This window comes from Phascolarctos cinereus, unplaced genomic scaffold, assembly GCF_003287225.1.
Source record: "Phascolarctos cinereus isolate Bilbo 61053 unplaced genomic scaffold, phaCin_HiC Scaffold_8;HRSCAF=390, whole genome shotgun sequence".
Lineage (NCBI taxonomy): Eukaryota > Metazoa > Chordata > Mammalia > Diprotodontia > Phascolarctidae > Phascolarctos > Phascolarctos cinereus.
Genome location: NW_027556291.1, coordinates 72,529,302 through 72,556,227, shown reverse-complemented (window position 1 = coordinate 72,556,227; position 26,926 = coordinate 72,529,302).

Sequence of the window (26,926 nt, the reverse complement as noted above, 5' to 3'; positions counted from 1 at the left end):
GCAAGGCAAACCCCTCTCTCTGCACAAGTGATCACACTCCAACCTGTTTTCTCCAATAGATTGCCCCCTTTATCATCCACATTCTCTCACTTATATTCAATATCCCTCTGTCTACTGGATCATAGCACTGCCTACAAACTTGCCCAGGTGTTTCCCCATCCTCAAAACATCCTCACTTGATCTATCCATCTCTGCTAATTATCATCTCATATCTATTCCACATTTTGTGGCTGTCTACAATAGGTGCTTCCATTTCCTTCATCTCACTCTCTTTTAACTCTCTACAATCAGGCTTCTAACTTCAACCAAAATTGCTGTCTCCAAAGTTGTCAATTATTCCTTAATTGCCAAATCCATTGACCTTTTCTCAATCTTTATTCTTCTTGACTTCTTTGTAAGCTTTTGATACTATCAATAACCCTCTTTTCCTTGATACTCTCTTCTCTCTAGCTTTTCAGGGCACCACTCTCTCCTGGTTCTCCTCCTACCTATCAGACCACTCCTTCTCAGTGTCCTTTGCTGGATCCTCATTCAGATCATTCCTTCTAACTAGGAGTTGCACAAGGCTTTGCCTGGGCCTTCTTCTCTTCTCCCTCTATACTACTTCACTTGGTGAGCTCATCAGGTTCCATGGATTTCATGACCATCTCTATGCTGATGATTTTCAAATCAACCTATTCTGCCACAATTTCTCTGTTGATGTCCAATATCATATCCTCAACTTCCTTTCACACATCTCAAACTGGATGTCCAGTAGACATTTCAAACTTAGTATGTCCAAAATAGAGCCCATTATCTTTCACCCTAATCCTTGCCCCCTTCCTACCCTTCCCATTCAGAGGGCAACACCATCCTCCCAGTCCCTCAGTCTCAAAACCTATGAATCTTCCTAGATCCCTAACTATATCTTACCCCCATAACTATATCCAACCTCCATATCCAAGGTGTAGAAAATGTGGCTGGGAATATTGCTTCTGCATATCACTCAATCAGGGGTTGAATGCCTATGTGACAGCATTGGAATAGGTTTGGGCTGGGAGGGAGTGTGGGAAATGACTGGTTTTCATTTCCACGGGGGTGCAGTGTAGGGGCTGGGTGGAAGTTGAACAAAGGAAGCCATAAAAGTAGAATTGGTGGGTGAATGGACTGACCAGCAAAAACCAGTTTTGAGGTTGGGTGTGGATTGAAACATCCATGTCCCAGGCAGAGGGGTGTGGGCATACTCAAATAAGGGTGTTCCCAAATAAGAGATGGGGTTGTCAAATTGTGGGGAGTGGGAGATGTAATTAAGGGTGGAGACTCATGTGAGGGAAATTAGGCTATTCAGATAGACTGTAATCTCTATGGTACCCAGCCAATGGGGAAACAGGGGAAGGAAATTTGAATGGGGAATAGGGAATAAAAAGGTGTGCCTCTGTTGACATATATGCTCTCACATGCGTCCTCTCACACATGTGGGATACCTGGCCTTCCCAGGTTGTTAATAAAGCTTCTTGATTCACCAATGGCTTCGTGGAATTCATGATATAGATAACACAAGGCTTATCAATTTCACCTTCACAGCATCTCTCAAATATTTCCCCTTCTCTCCTCTGACACTGTTATCACTCTGGTACAGGCCCTCATCCCTTCATGCCTGGATTATTGCAATAGCTTTCTGGGGAGTCTGCCTGCTTCAAGTCTCTCCTCACTTCAATCTATCATCCATTCAGCCATCAACGTGATTTTGCTAAAGCATAGGTTTGATGATGTCCCCCCTGATCCAACCCCTCCACCATTAAAAAAAAAATCCAATGGCTCTCTACTGCCTCCAGGATCAAATAAAAATGGCATTCAAAGTCCTTTATAACCTGCTCCCCTCCTCCCTTTCCAGTCTTCTTACACCTTACTACTCTCCACGTACTCTTCAATCCAGTAACACTAGCCTCCTGGCCATTTTATGAACAAGACCCTCCACCTCTCAGCTGTGGGCACTTTCTCTGGCTGTCCCCCACACCTGGAATGCTCTTTCTCCATCACTCTAACTACTGACCTCTCTGGCTTTCCTTAAGTCCCAACTAAAATCCCATCTTCAGGAAATCTTCCACAACCTCTCTTAATTCTAATGCCTTCCCTCTGTTAATTATTACCTATTTATCCTCTACATAGCTTGTTTGTACGTAGCTGTTAGTTTGTGCATAGTTGTTTGCATGTTATCTCCTCCATTAGATTGCGAGCTCCTCAAGGGCAGGGATAATCTTTTGCCTATCTTTGTATCCCCAGTGCTTAGCACAGTGCCTGGCATATCATAGGTGCTTAATAAATGCTTATTGGCTGACTTAAATTAGAAAGGAAGGAGTTAATTGGGAAGTTTTACAGCAAGCTTCTCTGATAAAGGTCACATTTCTGGTATATATATATATGTATATATGTATGTATGTATATGTATATACATACATACACACACATACATGCTCAACTGATTAAATTTTGCAAGACAAAAATCCTTTTTCCAAAGGTCAAATGAGAAATGGTCAAAGGAAATGTACAGTTAATTTTCTAAGGAAGAAACTCAAGCTTCAATAGCTATATGGAAAATGTTCCAAATCACAAATAATTAGAGAAATGCAAATTAAAAGGTTTCTGAGGTTCCACCTCATATCTATCAGATTGGCAAAAATGACTAAAAATGTTGGAGGAACTTTGGAGAAACAAACACTTTAGTGCACTGTGGATGGAGCTATGACTTGGTCTAGCTCTAGCTCATCTGGAAAGTAATTTGGAACTATGCCCAAATAATCACTAAACTGTTGATATCCCTTGACCAAGTATTAGGCTTATACCCAAAAGAGATCTAAGAAAAAGGAAAAGGGCACTTTTATAACAGTTCTTTTAGGAGCTGGCAAACAAGTGGAAATTAAAGAGATTACCATCAGTTGAGGAATGATTGAACAAATCATAGTATACAAATAGAATGGAATTTTATTGTACTAAGAAACAATGAAGAGAAACCTGGGAAGACTTGTATGAGCTGGTGCAGAGTGAAGTGAGAACCAGGAGAATAATATGATAACAACATTGGAAACACTAACTACTTTGAAATGCTTAGGAACTCTGATCAATACAATAACCAATCACAGTTAAAAAGGATCGATGATGAAATATGCTACCGACTTTCTGACAAACAGGTGATGGACTTAGGGTACAGAAAAAGACAAATATATTACTATATCTGGCCAATGTGGGAATTTGCTTTGCTTGATTATGCATATTTTTACAAGGGTTTTGCTTTTCTCCTTTTTTAATGATGTATGGAGTTGGGAGAGAGAGAAAATAAATTTTTGTTTAGTAAAAAAAACTAATAAAAAAACACAGCAAGATTGCTGACAGTGACTAAACAATCATACCTGCCAATTCTTTCAGGACCAGGCTACTTTAGTCCAACAAAGACAGCTGTTAGTCAACTTTGTGTTGTCATTTACAGTGAAAAGGCCATTTTCCTTGCCAGAGAAAATTGAAGCAAAACAAAAATCGAGCACCTCTGCCTTCTTTCTGTTGTTGACTAATCCAACCTACCCAGTTTTCCTGTTCTCTTTGATTCTCTTCTCTTACAATATTTAGCCAAAAAGTTCTTTTGATTGTCTTTAGCTTTCTTGAGAAACCTTAGCTCGCCTGACACCAATTTTTCAGGACCATGCCATGCTTTCATGTTCATTCTTTGTTACATGGCCTTGCTTCCATATTCTGTACATGTCTTTAAAATATTAGTTTGGTGAGTTCTTTGTGCAACTACATTTTCTTCCTTTTCAGTAGAATTATTACCTTGTGTATTTGCTGACTTTCATTCTTAAGTGTTTCCCATCCCTCCTATAATGATTTGCTCTCCCTAATTTTTGTCCAAGGGATCCTATATGGTGTTCCTTTGAACTCCTTAAAACAAATTATCCCCTAATCTAGGGTGCATGTCAGACTATGTTGGGCTTTCTTTTCTTTTATATTTCTTTCTTTCTTCCAAAAAAATTTTATTGAGCAACATGTCTCTTAGCAATAAAATTATTTAAAAATACACGTGTCCACTTAAAATCCTGTACACTTACATTATTTATTCAATAACTATTTCTCATTCTTATCAATAACATTAATATCAATAGCAGTCCTGCCCAAACAAGGTGGTGAATTCAAATACTTTTTTTTTAGTAACAAAACAATGCAATATGTTTTCACTGTTCCTCTTTGTCAGCGTATTTCAGTCCCTCAGTTTTCATTCAAAGCAATACCACAATACAACAATGAATTCTATTGAAACAAATGTGGTGTTTCATAGCAAAACAAATTTTTAGTTGATCTGTACCCCTCACTTATAATCCCCTATTCCCCTCCCTTCCACATTGAACAAATGAAACTTGAAAAATAAAGCCTTCAATACATAGCTTCATTGTCCAGGAAAACAAATTCTCACATTGGCACCATCTTAAAATGTCTCTCTTTTTTTTTCTTTTCTTTGTAATTAAGTTCCAATATTTAAGTTTATGATATTTTTTTCTTTTTCTTTTCTCTATTCTGGTCTAGAGTTGGACTGGCTCACCAAGGGTTAGGCTTAGGTTTAAAGAAGAAAAAAGGAGGGAGTAGCTAGTGCAGAGGAAATAACCTGGTAGAGAATTGAAGGGGTGAGGGATTAGAGTTCACAGTATGGACAAAGAGTAGAATTTGGTAAGGGAAGGCAGAGGCAGAGGTGGAAAGCCAAAAAACTGTGGTCAGATAAGGCTCTATCTTCGGCCCTTTTCTCTTCTCTCTATATTCTCTCTGCTGATCGCCTCATGGTTCCCATGGGTTCAGTTATCATCTCTATGCCTCTGACTCCCAGATCTATGTTTCTAGCCCTGGATTTTCTTCTGAGCCCAGGCCTGCAGTAACAGCTGTCCAGTGGACATTTTGAACCAGATGTCCAGCACACTTTCCAAATTCAATATGTCTAAAATATAATTCATTATCTTTCCCCCAAAACCCACCCTTCTTCTGAATTTTCCTAATTCATTTGAGTTCACTACCATCTACTGGAGAAGAAAATGGCAAACCACACCAGTATCTTTGCCAAGAAAACCCCATGAACTGTATTAATATGACGAAAGAGATGACATTGGAAGATGATCTCCCCAGGTCAGAAGGTGTCCAATATGCTACTGGGGAACAGTAGAGGACAACTAGAAGTAGCTCCAGTACAAATGAAGTGGCTGGTCCAAAGCCAAAAGGAAGCTCAGCTTTTGGATGTCTGCTGATGAAAGGGAAGTCTGATGCTGTAAAGATCAATATTGCATAGGAACCTGGAATGTAAGATCCATGAATCAAAGTAAGCTGGATGTGGTCAAACAAGAGATGGGAAGATCAGACACTGACATCTTGGGTGTCAGTGAATGTAAATGGATGGTAATGGGTGAGTTTAATTCAAATGATCACTACATATACTACTATGGGCAAGAATCCCTTGAAAGACATGGATTAGTCAATGCTCATTGACTATTATTGATTCACAGTCAATAAAAGGGTGAGAAAAGCAGTACTGGGGCATAATCTCAAAAATGATAGAATGATATCTGTTTGAAACCAAGGCAAACCAATCAACATCACAGTAATACAAGTCTATACTCCAACCACTGATCCCGAAGAGACCAAAATTGATCAATTCTATGAAGACCTACAACATCTTCTAGAAATAACATTAAAAAAGATGTCAACTTCTTCATAGGGGATTGAAATGCCAAAGTAGGAAATCAAAACACAATTGAAATAACAGGTAAGTTCAAGTACAAAATGAAGCAGGGCAAAAACTAATAGAGTTTTGTCAAGATAACTCACCGGTCATAGCAAACACTCTCTTTCAATAACCCAAAAGGTGACTCTACACATGGACATTACCAGATGGTCAATATTGAAAACAGATTAATTATATACTTTGCCTCCAAAGGTGGAGAAACTCTATACAGTCAATCAAAACAAGACCTGGAGCTAACTATGGCTAGTTTCTTATTGCAAAATTCAGACTTAAGGGGGCAGGTATGTGGCACAGTGTATAGAGCACCAGCCCTGAAGTCAGGAGGACCTGAGTTCAAATCTGACCTCAGACCAAACACTGGACACTTACTAGCTGTGTGACCCTGGGCAAGTCACTTAACCCCAATTAGCTAGAAAACTTAAAAAAAAAAAGATAACAATAAAATTCAGACTTGAATTAAAGAAATGGAAAATCATCAGACCTTATAGGTATGACCTAAATAACATCCCTTATGAATATGAAAAGGAGGTGATGAATAGATTTAAGGAATTAGATCTGGTAGATAGAGTGCCTGAAGAACTGTGGACAGAGATTCACAATATTGTGCAGGAGGTAGCAACAAAAAAAACATTCCAAAGAAAAAGAAGAGCAAGAAAGCAAAATGCCTCTCCGAAGAGGCTTTACAAATAGCTGCAGAAAGAAGGAAAGGGAAAGGGAAAGGAGAAAGGGAAAGATGTACCCAACTGAATGCAGAATTCCAGAGAATAACAAGGAGAGATAACAAGGTTTTCTTAAATGAGCAATGCAGAGAAATAGAAGGAAACAGTAGAATGGGAAAGACAAGAGATCTCTTCAAGGAAATTGGTGATATCAAGGGAAAGTTTCAAGCAAAAATGGGCATATAAAAGACAAAAAAGGTAGGGATTTAACAGAAACAGAAGAGATTAAAAAGAGGTGGCAAGAGTACACAAAAGAACTGTATGGTTACTGGGTTACTGATCTAGAGCCATTCAGCCTGGAGAATGATGTCAAGTGGATCTTAGGAAGCATTGCTAACAGTAAGGCTAGTGGAGGTGATAGAATTCCAGCTGAGCTATTTACAACCCTAAAAGATAATGCTATTAATATGTTGCACTCAATATGCTATTAATATGTTGCACTCAATTTGGAAAACTCAACAGTAGTCACTGGATTGGAAAAGATCAGTTTATGTCCTAATCCTAAAGAAGGGCGATACCAAGGAGTGTTCAAATTACTGAACAATTGCCCTCATTTCATATGCCAGCAAGCTTATGCTTAAGATCCTACAAGCTAGGCTTCTGCTATGTGTGAACCAAGAATTACCAGAAGAACAGGGTGGTTTTTGAAGAGGCAGAGGAACTAGAGACCAAATTGCCAACATTTGCTGGATTATGGAGAAAGCAAGGGAGTTCCAGAAAAACGTCGACTTCATTGACTAAACTAAAGCCTTTGACTGTGTGGATCATAACAAAATGTGGCAAATTCTCAAAGAGATGGGAATACCAGATCATCTTACTTGTTCTTGTCTCCTGAGGAATCTGTATGAGGATCAAGAAGCAATAGTTAGAACTGAACATGGAACAACTGATTGGTTTATGGTTGGAAAAAGAGTACAACAGGGCTATGTATTGTCACCTTGTTTATTTAACTTATACGCAGAATACATCATGTGAAATGCCAGGCTGGATGAATCAAAAGCTGGACCTTATAATGTGTTTAACATTTCTGCTCTTCTATATTTTTGTAAGGTCTTTATGTCCCAACTTATGGTCAACTTCTGTTAAGGTGCCACATACTGCTGAGAAATACGTGTGTGCATGTGTGTGTGTGTGTGTGTGTGTGTGCATGTGTGTGTGTGTGCGTGTGCATGTGTGTGTATTATGTATGTATATGTGTGTATATGTGTATGTGTGTATACATACATATACATATATGCATATGTATACACACACCATATATATATATATGTAATCTCCTTTCTATTACTATTCAGTAATCACCAGAGATCTGTCATTTCTAATTTTTCTAAAGTTCTATTCAGATTCTTAACTCCTTTCTTGTTTATTGTTTGGTTCATATGAGCACAATAGATTTTGCTCTAGTCCCTTATTTTAAATCTATGTTAATTGTTTCTTTTAATCAACATATTATAGGATTCTGCTTTCTAAACCACTCTACTATCCTCCATTTTATAAGTGAGTTTGTGTTTACATTCACATTTATGATTGTTAATTATGTATTTCCCTGTATTCTGTCCTCTTGTACTTTTTCCTCTCTTTTCTCTCACCTCTAGCTTTATAAATAAGGTGTCAGAAAAGAGGGTTTGCCTTATACTTGTGATCTTATAAATGAAATTACTTGCTTCCCCTTTGTTGTAGCTCTTCTCTTGCCCTTATCCCACTCCTGATCCAGGTTTTTACTCTTCCTTTTGTTCCTTTTAATCTCTCTTTTACATTGTTCCCTCCAACATCCTAGTATATTTTGCTTATGACTATTCCATTATGCATTCTGTCCTGTCTTAGACCCTTCTCTAATCCTCCTTTGTCTTTGTCCCCTCCTATTTCCCTCATGAGTTTAATCTATTTCTGTACTGAAATCTGTGTGTATATGACTCTGTGTGTGTGTGTGTATGGGATTTGTGTTCAGTCTTCCTTTAGCTGATTCAGGTGAAAGTAGGAGTGTTCCAGGGCCAACTCATACTGGTGTATGAGAGACTGTTATTAAAATTTCAGTATGAGCATTTACACTTTGGAAATCAGCAAATGTTACAAATCAAGTTTTGATCTATTATTTTGTTGATTGTCTAGGCTTAATAAGGTGACAGAGAACATGCTAATAATTCAGATTACATTTAAAAGTGTGCATGTGTTCATGCCACCCTCCCCCCAGAGCCAGTTGTTAAACGTTTACCAGCATATCACTATATAAAAGTGAGGTTTGTAGGATGCCCCCACCACTTCTTCCTCCATGACTATATACTCTTCATTTTATGCACCACTATTTTGTAATATTGATTTCCCTCCCATTCTTCCTCCTTCCTTCCCCATTATAGTCCCTTGTCCCTCTTATTTTTGTGTTCTCCTAAAACTGTTAAAACAGGACAAAGCCACTCATAGATTCTTTGTCATTTTAACCTTTATTTATAACCCTTAAAGATATTAGAGTTCTGAGTGGACATTTGTTTCTTATCCCACTGTTAAGATGTAAACAATTTATCTCCCTTTCAAGTAAACAAATATGCATACCTTTCTCTTTGCACCTGTGTTTCCATTTTATAATGTCTACTTGTTTCTGGCCTTTACATCAGGAATACTTGGAATATTCTTTCCTATTAAAATCTATTTCCCTTCTGTATGTATGTTTAATTTTGCTAGGTAGGTTATCCTTGCTTGTAAATTTTTATCTCTTGCCATTTGGGATGTCATATTTCAAGTTCCCTTGTCCTTTATAACAGTAACTGCTAAGTCTTATGTGAGCCTTATTGCGGTTCCTTGGTACTTGAACACCTTCTTGTTAGCAGCTTATATTTTTTCTTTTACATGGAATCTCTGAATATTGGCTGTAATACTCCTGGGAGTTTTCATTTTTTTTCCCCTGGATGTGGATGGTGGATTCTTTCTATTTTTTACTTTGTCTTCTGGTTATAAGAATTCTCAGAAGTTTAAATTTATGCCTTCTTGAAATATATGTGAAAAAAATACAAGATTGTAGACTCCAGCTGTGCAGATGACTCTTATTATTCTATATTCCATAGGTTAAAAAATGCACCTATCCCCTTCCCTCAGAAATATTTCTTTGAGATAAACTGAGTCTAACCCTTCCTGATATCTGGTTGATATTAAAATTGACCTTCACTGTGATTGGTTTAGACTTTTCTTGCCAATGCTGCAGAATGCTGCCTAAAAGCAGTGTATAAAACTAATATTTTACTCTATGCTCAGAGTAGATGCTCTAGATGAACATCTACCTGACTAGCCAAATAAATACCTTTTTGCTTAATCTCTGGACTCCTGCTCACTTACTGACTCCCTCTTCATGGACCCTTTGAAACTGATGAGCAATGACACTGAAGGTCAGCTTCAAATTTAATTCCACCATATATGGTAGCCAAACCTTTTTTCCCTGATCATAGTTTTCAGACAGTCTATTAATTTTTTCCTGACCTGTTTTCCAGGTCAGTTGTTTTTCATAGGTTAGATTTTCCTGTTTTTTCAGTCTTTTGGTTTTGTCTTGTTTTATTGAATCATTGTTCTTTATGTCTGGCCCATTCTAATTTTCAGGGCATTCAGTTCTACTGTCTATTTCAAGATGTCAGTTTTCCTTTCCATTCTTTTCTCCTTAGCTTTTCAATTCTGTATCTCTTGTTTCATTTCTTCCAGATATTCTTATAATCCCTTTTACCAGGACATTTTTTTCTTGAGGCTTTTCATGGACTTATTTTGGGGTTGGTATCCATTTCATGTCTTATCTTCTGGGGGTCTCTCAAACCAAGGTGTTTCCTCATGGAATTTGGAGTTTTCCTTGATTTGCTCCTCTTATCCACCTCAGTATTCAGATTGGGAGTCTTGTGCTTTGTCAAGCCCCACAACTGAAGGGTGTGTGCATCGCAGTCCAGACTAGACCCCTCTTTCCAGTGACTTTGGGGCTATTCTAGCACTGGGTTCTGCCTAGCTGGGTCCCTCTTAGCACACCGCTCTGGAACTTCCTGCTATCAGTTTTGCTATAAGCTTTGCCTGGGCTCATTTCCATCTGCTGTAGCACTTAGGGACTGCTCCTATGCTAGTTTCCCTAAATACTACAGACTTCACAAATTCCCAGACTGGATTTTTCCTAGGCTTTTCTCAACTATTCTTGGACTACTGGTCTCATTGAATCTACTTTAACCTGAAAGCCCCAAGGCTGCTCTTTCTGGCTGGTCATGTTCTTTGGGGGAAGGTTTGGTCTCTGTTGGGCTGGGTTTAGGCACTGGTTGGTTCACCGGACCTGCCTGGAATGCCTTAAACTTTCTCTTTTCCTGAGCTTCTGCAGGCACAGGTTTCTGGGAAGGCTTACCCTGGGCTCAGGTGCTTCAAAAGGTGACATATAAAGAGAATTCCAGTACCGTGCACAGTGCTTGGCATATAGAAGATACTTAGTAAATGTTGATTAATTGATTAATGTCTGGGTAATTGAAATCTCCCATCACTACTATATCATTCCTCTGTGGCAGGCTTATGCTCTGTTCCTTAAACTAATTTATTTCTATCCTCCTCTCCCCTGGTCTCACTGTGAATCAGCAGTTTTCTCAGGGCTTTTGTAAGGCTTGGTGAAATGACATTTTAAAGGGTTTAGGAGTTATTTGGAGGTTAATCTCTAGGTAAATATGGCATTGTCATTCTCATCTTTAGGCCTTGTTCCTTTAGTCCAAAGATGATAATGACAGACAACAGTAGTTTTCCTTTGCTAGACTTTTCCCTGGGCAGGAACAGGACTTGAGCTCACAACCCTTGAAAAGTAAATTTTGTAATAGGACTTTCAGTGAATTATTTCCTAGCTCAATTAAACAATTATTCGTTAAATGCTTCCTATGTGCTGGGCACTGTGGTAGACATTAGAGACATGAAAACCAAGTAAAACAGCTCCTGTGCTATGCTAGTTGCTGAGGATACTAAGACAGATGTGATCAAAGCCCTTGCTCTCATAAAATCTTTGAGTTGGAATTAGGGGCTGCAGAGGGCATCAATTCAAATCCACACTGCAACAGCCATGTCTTCCAATAGCAATGATACTACCCATTTTTCTGCTGCTTTAAGGTGCTACTTCTACTTGGAAGCCTGCCCTGATCTCTGCAGTCTTAAGTGTCCTCTCCCTTGTCAGTTTTCCGTGAACATTCAGTCTGGCTCGTTCCTTTACTCACCCCCTTCCACATTTTATAGCATAATGATGTCTACATATGTCATACCACCCCTCCCCATCCCTAGACCCCAGCACAGTCATTATTACTGCCTACCAAGAAAACTGCCTCATTGGAAAGAGGATAGTAACAGTGAGTCAGGGTAACCCTCTCCTTAGCAGAGGTACCCTGGAATCTCTTTGTGGAATGCCCAGCTCCTTTCCAGTAAACTGTTCAGAGTGTTAGATTCCATTTGTTCAATTTGCATGCCAATTTATTAAGTAGTCAGTCTCTGACTATATCTGGCCAACATTTAATTAAGTCCTTGGATCAGGCCAATTTGAGATCTCTTACTAATTTCAAGATACCAACTTGGCAAACTTATCAACATCCACCAATTGCTAAAATATGAAATCATCTTCTGTTGGCAGCCCAGCATTAATCAGCTCAAGATCTTGTAGCATCCAGGGCCCACAGGATCAGGCCCTTCCATCAAGGTATTATAACTTGTCCTGAGTCAAGGCTTAAGGTAGTAGCAGTGCAATGTGGTTCTCCTATACCAGGGCATTGTCAGAACACTAGAGTTCAAATCAAAGGAACTGAGTTTGAATTCTGACTCTCCTAAGTGCAGTACCTGTGTGTCCTTAGATTAAGGCAGAGATGGCATCACCATTGTGGTTGCCCTCTTTTGAACCCACTCTTGTTTGTCAGCATCATTCATAAACTGTGGTGCTCAGAACCAAACCCAATACGCCATATGGGGTCTGACCTGGGTACAGGACAGCGGAACTCTCACTTTCCTTTCATGTACACTACACCTTTTCCCCACACATTGTTATTGAACTACATGTCCCTCATCACATATTTTTTTTTTACAAATAGTATTTTATTTTTCCCAATTACATGTAAAGACAATTTTTAACATTCATTTCTTAAAAAAAAATTTGATTTCCAAATTTTTGCCCTCCTTCCTTCCCCTCCTCCCCTCCCTTCCCTACTCCCTAAAATGGTAATCAATTTTATATAGGCTATATACCTCATCATATATTTATACAGTTGATTTTTTGAGCCAAAGTATCTGACTTCACGTTCATTCCTATTAAATTTGAACTTCTTATATTCCTCCTATTATTCTAGTTTTTTGAATCTTCTTTAGATTCTGACTCTGTCATCTAGTGTGGTGGTTTTCCCTCCTTGTTTGGTGTCACTGGAGATGAGCATGCCACCTCTGCCTTAAAAAAACTTCCCAGAATTTCTGAACATAAATAGCAAAGAACCAATTAAATGAATCCATAGATCACCTCCATAAATCTCTCTCTCTCTCTCTCTCTCTCTCTCTCCTCTCTCTCTCTCACACACACCACACACACACACACACACACACACACACAAGACTGAAAACTCCAAGAGACATACTAGTTAAATTTAATGATTCCATTTAGAAACAACATATTCTGCAAGCAACCAGGAGAAAAGCCTTCAAATATAAAGAAAAGGAAACTCAAATAACACAAGACTATTCTACACCAGTCAGAAAATTCAGGAGGGAATGGAATAACAGGTTCCAAAGAGTAATGGAGCTCAGGATGCAGCCCAGGGTGACCTACCCAGCAAATCTGAGCTTAACCATACATGAGACAAGATTGATGTTCAATAATAAAGAAATGTGTAAAACCTACTTTGAAAGAAAAACCAGCCCTGAGGAGATTATTTGCTTCTTCAACACCCCAGACAACAGCAATGCAAGAGGGTTGAAGAGATGTAGAAGCTAAGGACAGCAATAGCAACAGAGGGATAACAGAGAGATTAGTAAAAGGCTTCTTTCTAAATGTGCACAAGAAGATAGGGGCCAAAGCAGAAATCAGATGGAGGTGGAGAGACAGTCCTGGTGCATTATGGATGGAACTTCATAGCACCCTGCCTACAGGTTAATCAGTGTTTTTATTTTTTTTTTATGGGGTCCAAATAACAAAATGGAAAATGCATGGAACAAAATTCATGAGAGGGCAGAGGAGAAGGAGGAGGATAGAAGGAAGAGTGTGAAGTTCTCTGGTTAATTCAAAGACTAGCAACGGTGTTCTCTCAGGAAGAGACAAGCCTGTAGGGAAGGTGGAGAAGGGATTGAAATGGTAGGGGAGGGAGGGGAAGGAGGAGACCTTGTTTTGGTGGTGGGAGGGGGTTCCACTAATGAATGTTGCTACAAGTGAGTGGAGATGTTTTGTGAAGGTAGATAAGGACCATGTACTGGGTGATGTCTGTGGGGATTTAGTGTCTAAAAAGAGTACTCATCTTGCCTTGGCTGGAGGTTGGAACTTTTGGAGGCAACTAGAGGCAACTAGAACCTGAGGGAATGAGAGGGCTTGGACCTCTCAGAGAGGAAGATGTTGAAGGAAATATGGGAGGAAGGTGACCAAGGAGATGATACAGGTCAGTAATGGGCTGCATAATCGGGAGTGGGGGAGTGTCTGCCATGGGTATTGTCCCCCAGCCCATTACCTATAGGAATTGACATTTTCTGGGAGCAAGGCACAATGGAAAAGGGGGAGATGGAGGCCACAATCTATAAGACAGTGGTAAAAACTGCTTAAAGGGGAGAGCAGAATGGATACCTCTGAGTTGTGATTCCATGAGGAATGCAGAGAACAGAGGCCCAAATACGCACAGGAGCCTTGAATCACATCATGAAGGGAGGATGGATAGTGAAAAGAGTGAGGGAGAGAAGCCCTCTCTGGAAAGGGGCACTAAAAATGAAATTTAAACAACTAATCAACAGTACTAGTTGAAGAGGAGGAAGGGAGGGGGAAATCTACTTGATTGAGAGGGGGAAAAAAAGAGCAAAAATTGAATCACCAGATTAAAAACAGGAAATAAGCAAATTTTATAATAAGCAAAATTCCGAAGGGAAAAGTGTAACAAACAAGAGGAGGGAATCAGAGGGGAGGGAAAGAGAGCCAGTGGAAACAGGGCCACCTAAAAAAAGATTAAGGTAAAATTACGGAAGGAACATAATATTGTGTCTACAACAGAAGAGAGAAGAAACCATAACGTGAAGAAAACCCTAATGCTAGAGGCAAATGGAGGAAAAGAGAAATCTAACTCTCTGAACTCTAAATTTGAATGGATTAAACAATCCAATAAAATGAAAAAAAAAAAGATGACAGATTGGATAAGAAAACCAAATCCTACAATCTGTTCCTTACAAGAAACACATTTGCAAAACAAAGACATACACAAAAGAAAACTGAGGGGATTGGAAAGGAAATTTTACGATGCATCAAATGAATCTCCAAAAGCAGGAGTTGCCATCATGCTCTCAGACAATAGCGAAAACAAACATTGAAAAAATAAAAAAGGATAAACAAGGCAACTACATTATGGTGAAAGGAACCATAGACAACAAACCAATGTTAGTAATAAACTTCTATATTCCAAATATCTTAGCAACCAAATTTGCAAAGGAAGCCTTAACTGAGCTACAAGAATATATAGATAGCAACATAATAATGATAGAAGACTTAAATGTCCCTCTCTCAGATTAATGGAAAGATAAACAAAAGAAAAAACGGAACTGAGCAAGGGTCATCTCAGTCACGGCCTCCTACATGAGGTCATTTCTGACCCTACCTCTCCATCTCCAAGCAGGTGCTAGGATCTCTTCCCCAAAATTATTATATATAGATTTTGTGTCTACTTCTATGTGTTTGTGCTGTTTCCTTGAAGCTCCTCTATGGCAGGAAATGTTTCCTTTTTTTGTCTTTGTAGCCATACAATCTAGGGTAGTGCCTGGTACATAGTAGGTATTTAATAAATGCTTTTTGGTGGATTGATTGAGCAGACAACAGGTGAAATAAGTTAATGATGATAAGAATGTTCACAAGCTCAGCTGTTTTCTAATTGTCTGAAGCTTCCTTCTGCTCTCTTTCACTTTCCCCCTTTCCTGCCCTACCTTCCAGGAGAAATGGAACAAATGCTGACATGTAGGGAACCATGTAAATGAGCATTTTTTTTTTACTAAACTTCACACATTTTCTCCATGCTGAACTGAGTGGTCTTTGTTATGAATGGGTATGGAGTGTGCAATTTGGATTGGGAAGTCCTTTTATAAAGACATCACCTGCCCCCTCTCCTGACCCCCAGATTCCAAGTGCTTTTCCCCGTGCAAAAACTACCAAGGGCTTAAAACTGTGTTCATCAGAAATTTGTCAAAGCATCATCATCACAGTAGCTTAAAGCCAATATCCTTTTTGTCATTGTGTATCTTCACTGTCAGCATAATATTGCCACCAAGATGTTGCTAATTTGGCTCAGTGGCTGGGCGGAGACTGAATATATTAATACAGGGTTTGCCAACTGTGAACCCCTCCAGCCTGAGAGAAACCAGCCCTGCTAGAAGTATTAAAAAAAGGGCAGATTGAGAAAGTGAAAGACTACTGACATGCCTTCTTTAAGTCATCTACAAATTGGGATTACCTAGATTCTATGGGAGAATCATGATGACATTTAAGGGAAGTACCTTGGAGATAACTGTGAAGCATGCGTGGACATTTTGTCATTGGTTCTGGTTGGCTAATCTGGTTAGAAGGAGCCATTTTGGACTCTAGACATCTTCAAAAAGACCTGTCAGCTTCAATTAATGCTTCTTTGCCTCATTCATGTCCAGGGGATCTCAGTAATAATTTTTCTTATGACATCCAGTAAGAAACCATAGGGTAGGGGAAAAGCTTTAGGGTCTTCTTCTCTTTGGAGTCCATTTGCTCTCCCAACAATGGGCTTCAGTCTTTAGCCTCTTTGTTTGTTTTCTTCTTCCCTAAGTGCAAGGAGTGGAAGTATCTGACCTTAGTCCAAAGATCAAGCACCAGGAATCTAGGCCAGGTTTCATAGTAAGTGTTGTATCAATACCCAGAGGAGCAAGGAGAGCCACCTTTAGAAGCAACCTTAGCTTAACTGCAAGATTCCCCAGTAGTTATGCTGCATTTGTACATAAATTTAGTGAGACCAATGCCATGTAGGAACTAAGTTTTAAGCCTACTTCCCCAAAGACTAATACGATATATTTCAAAAGAATTGGGGGGCATGCTGGTATATTTGTTGTTATATCTTTGAAGTCAATAGTTTACTCCTGATGTGATTTTCATGGAAGACATGAATAGCCAGGTTGTAAAATTAGCACAAGAATTGGAGCTAGAAGTGGAGGAGAATGATATGGAGTTGATTGAATCTCCTGGCGAAGAACTGTCAAATGAGGATCTGATTGAGCTGCTAGCTACAACTGCAGAAGAAGAAAGGGAAACTTCAGAATCGAGGTCCAACCAAAAAGGTTTACATTGAAACAGGTGGCAGAAGCATCTTATCAATTGAGTGATTTTTTTTCTTGTATTGAAAAGAAGGATCTAATATGTCAAGATTTTTAAAAGTTCGAAGACTAGTTGAAGATAATATTGCTTGTCGGGTATATGAGGAAAAAAAGAAACTCACTGTCCAAACATCTCTTGATAGCTTCATTAAAAAAAAAAAAGTTGCACATCTGCCAAACCCCCATGATAAAATTGTATGCACATGAAAAGGCTGGGAAATATCCCCCGGGTCCTCCCTTTCTTTCTCTCCTTCCCTCTCCTCCCATGGCATAACTGTGCATTTAAATGGCTTCCTTCAGGAGAAAATGCTTCTGTCTTCTCTCTCTCTCTCTCTCTCTCTCTCTCTCTCTCTCTCTCTCTCTCTGTGTGTGTGTGTGTGTGTGTGTGTCTAATGGGAATTTTAGGGCCAGTAAGAGAGGAAATTTTTGAGCAGGTCGAACCATTCAATGGAGGTGATTACAGAGTCCTGGTCCTGGTAACCAGGTTGTCCAAAGTACTATTTCCCCTAATTTCAGGGAGTATCAAGACCTGAACTTGTGACTTTTTTGGTATAGTGGATTTCCAGATGAGGAAATTCCCTCCACCAATATACCTCAAACATATCTTAACTTTACTGTACAATGTTGTGCATATTTTATCATTAACTTTACCTTTCATTTCATAATTCTGTTTATTATCATGGTAAGGTATTTAACATGTCTTCATTTTAGTACATTTTATGACTTGTGTTAAGGTATTATTTTGTGTATGACTTATTTAGGCTAAGTAAAGTGGTTCTGTAGGGGCAAATTTGCATTATTTTAAAATTGTTTTGCTAGAGGTCTATGGATTACGTAAAGCTAGAACTGTCTGTATACATGCATACCTACCTATATACATATGTATACAAACACCTACACCTATTTTTTCCCTAAAATTATATCTCTATCTATACATACACATACAGCTACACCTCTACCTCCACCTATACCTGCACCAATACCTAAAACTATGTCTGCACCTATATCTGTACTTAGACCTAATCCTAAAGCTACACCTACACCTATATCTACTCCCCCACCTACATCTACACCTGTACCCACTCAATAAGCTCCAATGGCTCCCTGTTGCCTCCAGGATCAAACACAAAATGCTCAGTTTGACATTCAAAGTCTTTCATAGCCTAGCCCCCTCCTACCTTTCCAGTCTTCTTACACCTTATTCTCTACCACATGCTCTTCTATCCAGTGACACTGGCCTCTTGGCTGTTCCATGAACAAGACCCCCAATCTCTCCACTCTGGGCATTCTCTCTGGCTGTCCCCCATGCTTGGAATGCTCTCTCTCCTCCTATCCAACTACTGACCTCTCTGGCTTCCTTTAAGTACCAACTAAAATCCCAACTTCTCCAGAAAGCCTTCTGAAACTCCCCTTAATTCCAGTACCTTCCCTCTATTCATTATTTCCTATTTATCCAATACATAGGCATCTATTTGTAGCTATTTGTTTGCATGTTGTCTCCTTCTTTAGACTGTAAGCTCCTTAAGGACAGGGAGTGTCTTTTGCTTTTTTCCAGAGAGGGGAGATGAGGGAGGAGGGAGGAGGGGTTAGAGCCTCTTGAATTCCAGACCTTCAAGGTCCATAGCCGATCAATTGTTCTTGTCACCACATGGTTAGCAGACCAGAACTAATTACAAAATGGGTGCAGGGATTGCTCACCAGCAGCCCAGTTGCATGTATATCCTAGTATCTCTAGTGAGAGCATAGGCTTAGTGAAGACAGATTTGGAGTCAGGAAAACATGGGTTCAAGTTATGCCCCGACACACGTACAGCAACCATGTGATCTTGGCTATGTCTTAATTCCTTGTTGATTGATTGATTTAATCTCTCAGCACCCCAAGCAACCCTGAGATTAGAAATCACAGATCTGTAGTGGAAGAATTAGTGAATTTCTACACCAGGACTTTTCCACTGACAAAATTATAAATCTGGACCAAGATGATACTAATAATACATATTTATATGTGTAAATGCATATATGTATATGTATCTGTGTAGATGGTTTTTTCCCAGGTCTTTAATAAATAAATGTCTGAGGAAGTTGCAGGTGAATCTGCTGGTTACTTTTGATATCAGAAACCTAATAAGACTTAATAAACCAATTTTTTTTCCCTTGCCCTCCAAAGTCAGCAGACAACCATCAATGAAGGCCAAGGTGATCACTGTCATCCAGAACATCCCAAGGGCTGGAGATGATGTTTATCATTGCAGGCTCTCCCCCTTCTTTTTGCTACCCTTACCTTCTTTAACGCCCTACCAATCAAACTCTCTTGCTGGACTTGACCCAATGTCCTCATGTTGATCCTCCAATTGACTAGACTAAAGCATCTCATCATCTTTGAAACTTATCTGTACTATAAATACAGAGCTAAGCTCTCAGTGTCTTCCAAGATGACAATTAGCTAAATTACTCCATTATAATGTGCCATAGCAACTCCAAAATCTACTGGGGAAACAGAGAGGCTGCAGCTCAGTGGAGGGGCTCCCCACTATCCACCCCTGCTGAGGAAATCAAGCAGCCTTGGTGTTCAAGTTGTATGCACATGAAAAGACTGGGGAATATCCCCAGGGTCCTCCCTTTCTTTTTTTCCTTCCCTCCCCTGTCATGGCATAACTGTGCATTTAAATGGCTTCCTTCAGAAGAAAATGCTCCTGTCTTCTGTGGTGGGTGTGTGTGTGTGTGTGTGTGTGTGTGTGTGTGTGTGTGTGTGTGTGCCTAATGGGAATTTTAGGGCCAGTAAGAGGAAATTTTTGAGCAGGTCAAACCATTCAATGGAGGTGATTACAGAGTCCTGGTCCTGACTCAGTAGCCAGGTTGTCCAAAGTACTATTTCCCTTAATTTCAGGGAGTATCAAGACCTGAACTTGTGAATTTATTGGTATAGTAGATTCCCAGATGAGGAAATTCCCTCCACCACTATCAGTCAGCACCTTCTTTGCAACTAATGCAGTTTTACAGGGTTACCTAGAATCCTGAGGAGTTAGGTAACTTGCCTAAGGCCACTTGACAGTGTGAGTCAGCTTCTGAACCTTCCCACTTTGGGGGTAGCTTTCTATCTACTGGGCCATACTGTCTCCCCAAGGAATATTGCAGGCAAGGAAAGTTAAGTACTGTTTTTGTCAGGGTGTGAAATCTTATCTCTAGTTATTATGCTGTATTAATATTTGGACTTGGATTTTTCACTTTTGATTTCCAGTAAAACATCTTGTATTAGTAATAGACTTAGTCCAGTGGGAAGTAAAATTGGCAGTGAAGTATTTACATGTATCTCTTTCTTAACAGATTAGGCTGGTTCAGCCATTTGTGGTTAAAAAACAAATGTCTGTTTAGTGAATGTAATTTTCCAATTGACTTCCATTATAAAAAGACTTGTTCACTGGGGCCTTGTATGATAAAAATCATTCCTAAGAGTACAGCAAACCACTTCCAAAGGATATTTTCAGAGGAAAATCAACGTTTTGATCAGGAATGCTTTGCTCAAAATCATTCACAAAAGAAAAATAAGGGTATTTGCATCCCAGATTATTCTCAATAGAAATGTAAAAATGCCTAAAGTTTTAAACTCCTGGCTAAGGCTCTCATCATTTCAACACTTCTTTTTGTGTGTGTGTGTGTGTGTGAGGCAATTGGGGTTAAGTGACTTGCCCAGAATCACACAGCTAGTGAGTGTTATGTGTCTGAGGCTGGATTTGAACTCAGGTCCTTCTGACTCCAGGGCCAGTGCTCTATTCACTGTGCCACCTCACTGCCACCCATTTTGACACTTCTAAAAAAAAGTTTAGACGCGCACAATATTTCTCTTCCCCAATGCCTAACGCACCCCTCCAGTTTATCTACAGACTTCCTCTTTCACTAATTCCAAGAATCTGAAGATTTAGATTTTGGCCTTAGAGGTCATTAAGTCCAATCCCCTCATTTTGTTGTTGTTCAGTCGTATCTATTTGTAACCCCATGGACCATAGCACACCAAGCCCTTGTATCCTCCACTATCTCTCAAAGTCTTTCCAAGCTTATGTTTGTTGTTTCCATGATACTATCTATCCATCTCATCCTCTACCATACCCTTCTCCTTTTGCCTTCAATCCTTCCCAACATCAGGATCTTTTCCAATGAATCTTGTCTTCTCATTGTGTGGCTAAAGTATTTAAACTTCAGCTTCAGTATTTGGCCTTCCTGTGAATAGCCTGATGAATTTCTTTAAGCATTGAACCCAATTATTGTACCTTACATTTCTCCTTATTAGATTCAGGCTTATTAGATTCATTGTTCTAGCTTCTCAGTGTCTTCTTTTTTCCCCTCCTGGCTCCTGATACTGTCATCCAGTGTATTAGTTATCTGTGGTGACACACGTCTGTAATCTCCGCTATGGAGAGGCTGAAGCTGGTGGATTGCTTGATTACAGGAGTTCTGAGCTACAGTAGATCTAAGGCCAATAAGGTGTCCTCACTAAGCCCAGAACCAATATGATGATCCCCTTGAAGTGGGGGGCCATTAGGTTGCCCAAGGAGTGGCAAATCAGCTCAGGTTGGAAATGGAGCCTCTGTGCCAATCAGCAGCGGAATTGGGCCAATGAGCAACTGTTGCACTTCCAGCCTGGTTGACATAGGGAGATCCAGTTTCAAAAAGAAATTTACATTGTGTCCTCATCCATGTAGTAGAATAACAATGTTGAATGACATAGGATCAAGGACAGATCCTTGGGGCATTCCCCTAGAAGTCTCTTTCCAGGTTGGCAAGAATTTGTTAATCAGTTAGTCAACACCATTTATTAAAACTTACTATGTGCTAATCCCTGGGGATACAAAGAAAGACAAAACCAGTTCCAACCCTCTGGGAGCTCCCATTCTAATGGGGGAGAGAACAGGGATGACATTGATATATAGAAAATAAGTATGGACTAGATGAAGGGGAGCTTTCAAGGAGAAGGCAATGGGAGCTGGCAGGAATAGTGAAAGGCCTCCTGCAGGAAGTGTAATTTGAGCTGAGTCTTGAAAGAAGTCAGGGAAACTAAGAGGCAAAGGTGAAGAAGAAGATCGTTGCAGGCATGGGGCACAGCCAGTGCAAACGTGAAGAGATGGAAATACGGAGCATCTTCTGTGAGAAATAAGAAATGTGGCTAGATTGTAGTGTGCATGGAGAGGAGAAAAATGTAAGACTGGAAAGGTAGTTTGGGGCCAGGTTGAAAAGAACTTTAAATGTTAAAAAGAGGATTTTGTTGATCCTGGAAGCAATAGGGAGCCACTGAAGTTTATTGAGGAAAGGAGTAACATGGTTACTTTAGGCTTTAGGAAAATCATTTTGTTAGTTGTGTGGAGGATAGACTGGAGAAGGAAAATATTTGATGCAAGGAGACTAGTCCATGCAAAAAGTGGTGAGGGACTGAACTAGAGTGATAGCTGTGTGAATGGAGAGGAGGAGGGAGATACATGGGAGAAATTATAGAGAAAGAAGTGACCAGATTTGACAAATGATTGGGTATGCAGGTGAATGAAAACGAGGAAATGAGGATGACATCACAATGATGTGGGACTGGATCTTAGGCGAGAGACTGGAATTAGACACAGGAGACCTGAGAATCAGCAGCATAGTGAGGATAACTGAGCCCCTGGGAGCTGATAAGGTAACAAAAGGAAGTGTTCAGGGAGGAGAGCAAGAGCCAGGACTGAGCCTTAGGGCACACCCACAGTTACTTGGCACGACCTGGATGAAGATCCAGCCAAGGAGACTGAGGAGTGATCAGACAGGTAGCTAGGAAAGAACAGATTCATGAAAACCCAAAGAAAGGTTATCTAAGAAGACAAAATGGTCACCAGTGTCAAAGGATCTAGAGAGATAAAAAAAAGAATGCATATGGAATAAAGGGCATGAGATCTGGCCATTGAGAGATCTTTGGGAACTTTGGTGACAGCAGTTCCTGTTGAATTACAGTCTTTTGAACAGTCATTCTCCACTCCCCACCCCCCACCCTCATCCCCACATCAACTTTATTCTCATTGGAGCTGTTTTTGATGTTTATGAACATGTCTGAATTTTGGTTTTTTAAAAGTACCCTAGACTTCTTGGACTGACTCCCTAGTGTTTTTGGCTGTGGGATCCTACTTATCCATTAGTTGAGCTCTTTGAAATCTACTCTTCCCATATCTAGCCTATGCTTGGCTTTCCCTGGCAACTGGGTGACCCAGCACTAGGCCTGGAGTCAGGAAGACCTGAGCCTGGGGCTATCCACTTCACCACCTACCTGCCCAGAGCCTAAATTCATCTGGCATATAGTAGATACTTAACAAATGTTTATTTCCCTCCTTCCTTCTCCATAAAAGATTCTCAGATATCATGGTCAAGGTTTTGTTCATTTCTACTTCAACTGTTCACCCACATCGCAGTCATAGCTAAGTCTCACCAAGTCTAAATGATGCCTGTAAGGTTGCATTTACATCCTTGGATTAAGATAGCTAGTTCATTTTACTCCTTACCTCTCTCCAGTGTTTTTACTCCTCTTGAATATTTTTTCCCCTGAATGACTGAACCTCTGATATGTGTTTGTCTTACGCTTGCTACTCTTCATGACATCTTTCAGGATTAGAGAACGTAGGAACCCCAGACCAGTGGTGCTAAACCCAGACAGAAACAGGGCCACTAATCCATACATAAGGATTCTTGCCACCACATATTGACTTGGTTTTAAAACGGAATGTGATCTTTTATTGTATTTTTCTTTATTTTTAAAACTATTTCCTAATTCCATTTGAATCTGATTCAGGCCATCCTCAGAAATGTTGGGGGCTACATGTGGCTGTTAGGCAGTGTGTCTGACACTTCCCTTATAGACCAATTTGAAATGAAAAAAAGAGAACAAAAACACCTCTTAACCCAACTGGCTCACTCTCCAAAGCCATCTACTTCAATCCCAGCTCCCCCGGAGAAAGCAAATGTTTACTTGAGTGTCAGGATGCTTCCCAGGAATCTCAGAGAGATGGCAAGCTCAGAGAAAGAGAGCATTAGGACAGATTTTAACTTTCAGGTTTCCCAAAATGCCCCTCTTTTCCTCCTACCCCTTCCCTCCTTTATTTTATTACTATTAAATGTTTCCATTTCTTTCATTTCCATTTTCAAGAGACATTTCATGGTTGGTCCAGTCCATGTTTTCTGGTTGGCTCTCCTCCCTCCCATCTGTCTTTAGCTACCTGTCCTAGGACAGATGTTTCAAGTCGTGTCCAAGTTCTGACACTCCTTTCCCCAAATATCCACAGAACACACCCAGATGAATGCATATTTCAGAGGATGCATGTTTTTCTGGAAGTCACTGGAATTGGGTCACAGTAAGCAGGAATCGACAAGAGTCAATTTTCATTTTCCCAGGCTCTTGGGTCATATGCTATGACGTCCTTGATCCTAGGGAGCATGGAATATTATCTCAAGCTCTTTTAGATGAGAAGGACCTTGAAGGTCACCTAATTCAACCTCCTACCCATAAAAGAAACCCATGGACAAGTTCGGTAACAGGTTGTTGTTCCAAATTGTGTCTGGACATTTTCAGTGAAAGAGACCTCAGCACCTCACAAGGCAGTCTGTTCTACTTTTAGACAGCTCTGATCATTAATAAGTTCTTCTGACTCTTCAATTTTCACTTGTGTTCTTGGCATTTCTACTCATGTGACCTAATTCTGTCCATGGGAGAAGCAACTTTCATTCCCTGTTCCTCTGCTTCCGCACCTGAACTACTGGGGAGCTTCTTCAGCTCCTTTTTCCGGGAAAGTGTAGATTCCCAAATAGCAGCCTGGGGATGCTGCAACCTCTTAGCCCAGCTCCTGGAAGGAAATGCCCTGTTGGAAGCAGCTGGCTCTACCCAATCAGAATCCACCTGAAATCCACCTGAGGATACCAAATGCTAATTCCCCCGTCATAAATGAGAATAGTAGACATTGTGGTGGTATAGATATACATATATATTATGCATATGTATAGTATGCATATATATATATAAAACTTTATTGAATAGTTGTTGTTAGTGTCATGTCACACCACCTATAGGATTATTTAGTTCAGACTTTTTTCAGCATTGCAAAGAGATTGCACAAAATGGTGCTTTTCAAAATAAAGATTTTTTTTCTTTACAATGAACTTTGAAAATAAATGCATATGAATGGTAAAAAGCATTGACAAAATGAGTGCTAGACTACAAATACAGTATCATACCTTAAAACAAGACCAATAATTAAAGACCATTGTATACACTTTTTGGGACACCATTTGTACCAAAGAAACAATGGCAACCCTCTGAATGTTTGGGGAGGGGGAAGAAGGGAGTGGGCCATTCAAGGAAATCCAGAAGTCTCAAAGGAGTAAGAATGAAATTGTAGAATACGTGGGCCAGGAATGACGGTTTCCCAACATTTCTCAGTTCTTTATCATTTAGAAACAACTGGAGCATATGGACAGTAGATACTGCATGAATTGCAAAGATTATTTTCTTTCTACTCAGTGAGTGGAAGTTGGGTCTAGACCTGCACACTCACTTTAGGCTCCATGGCAAGAGTCATGCTCCGGGGCAATGAATGCTCTTGGTTCAGGACCCATGGAGTCCAATGACCTCTTTCAAGTTCCAAACTCCATCCTCTCAAGGTATCACTAAAGCAAATCCACTCCAAAGGTCAATCAGTCTGGATGGTTGGGGTTCATATTGATCTTTAAAATGTCCTGATAAGTGACTGATTTTCATTTTTCAACCAGACATTTGGGCATCATCTAGGCCTTAGTGAAATGAGCAAGCACTGGATTTGGAAACTGAGGAGCTGGGTTTGAATCCTATCTCTACCACTTAACACCTGTGTGAACCTCAGGAAGTCATTTAACCTCCATGGATTTCCATTTCTTCATCTGTAACATGTCAGGGGATGAATGAGATGACCTCAAAGGTCTCTTCCAGTTTAGCCATCCTCTGACCTTGTGTGAACTGACTTCAAAAAAACCCCCAGAAGAATCCTATTACTATGACCTTTTGCATTTTTCAAAGCACTTTCCCATCTACTATCTCAGCTAATCCTCATAAAAGCCCCACGAGAAGGGGAGATATTACTATCCCTAGTCTACAGATCAGATGAGGTCATCCAGAGATGTTAAATGATGTACTTATGGTCACATGGCCAGTTGGGAGCAGAGCTGGGCCTGGAACTTGAATCTTTTGACTCCCAGTCCGATACTGTTTCTATCACAAGAGTCACCATACAGCAATCCCAACATCAACATAGGATATTTTTCTGATCGCTCTAGGAGGAATCAATGTCTCCAAATGTAAGTCTGTACAATATTAGAAGTTAGCCTAGAAAGGAATTGGAAAAGAAAAAAAAAAGTCTACGTGGATTGTTTGACCCATGGAGATCCAATGAGGATATTTTGTGTTGGGCTTCATTCTTCACCTAGAATAACTTTTAAGATTCGTCTTTGCTCTCTATTCCTACAAAGACCAACAGAAACTGGAACCTTGGTTTAAAATTTTCCCAGAGCTTCAATAGTCCTGCTCTCACATGTCAACTCCTCTGGACAAAGAATGAAAAAATTCTGCCAATTACTTAAATATTTGACATTATATGGACAATGCATGCAGGTCATTGACATTTCGAGGTTTTGTCAGAATGCTTTAACTTAATGCAAATACAAAATCAATGTGCCTCCTCAGGGTTGTCACAAATGCACCAGGTTCTTACTGGATGAAAGTGGGAATGGAAAGATGCCACAATAATGGGGTGAAATGGGAAAACTCAAGGTAATCAACAAGTTGTTGGATCCCCGCAACACCCAAATCTCTTTGACTATTTGATCATTGGCTTGACTCAATTGACCAATTGTTTTGATTGCATGTGGACATAGCCTAAAAGCATGAGTTCATAAGCGAT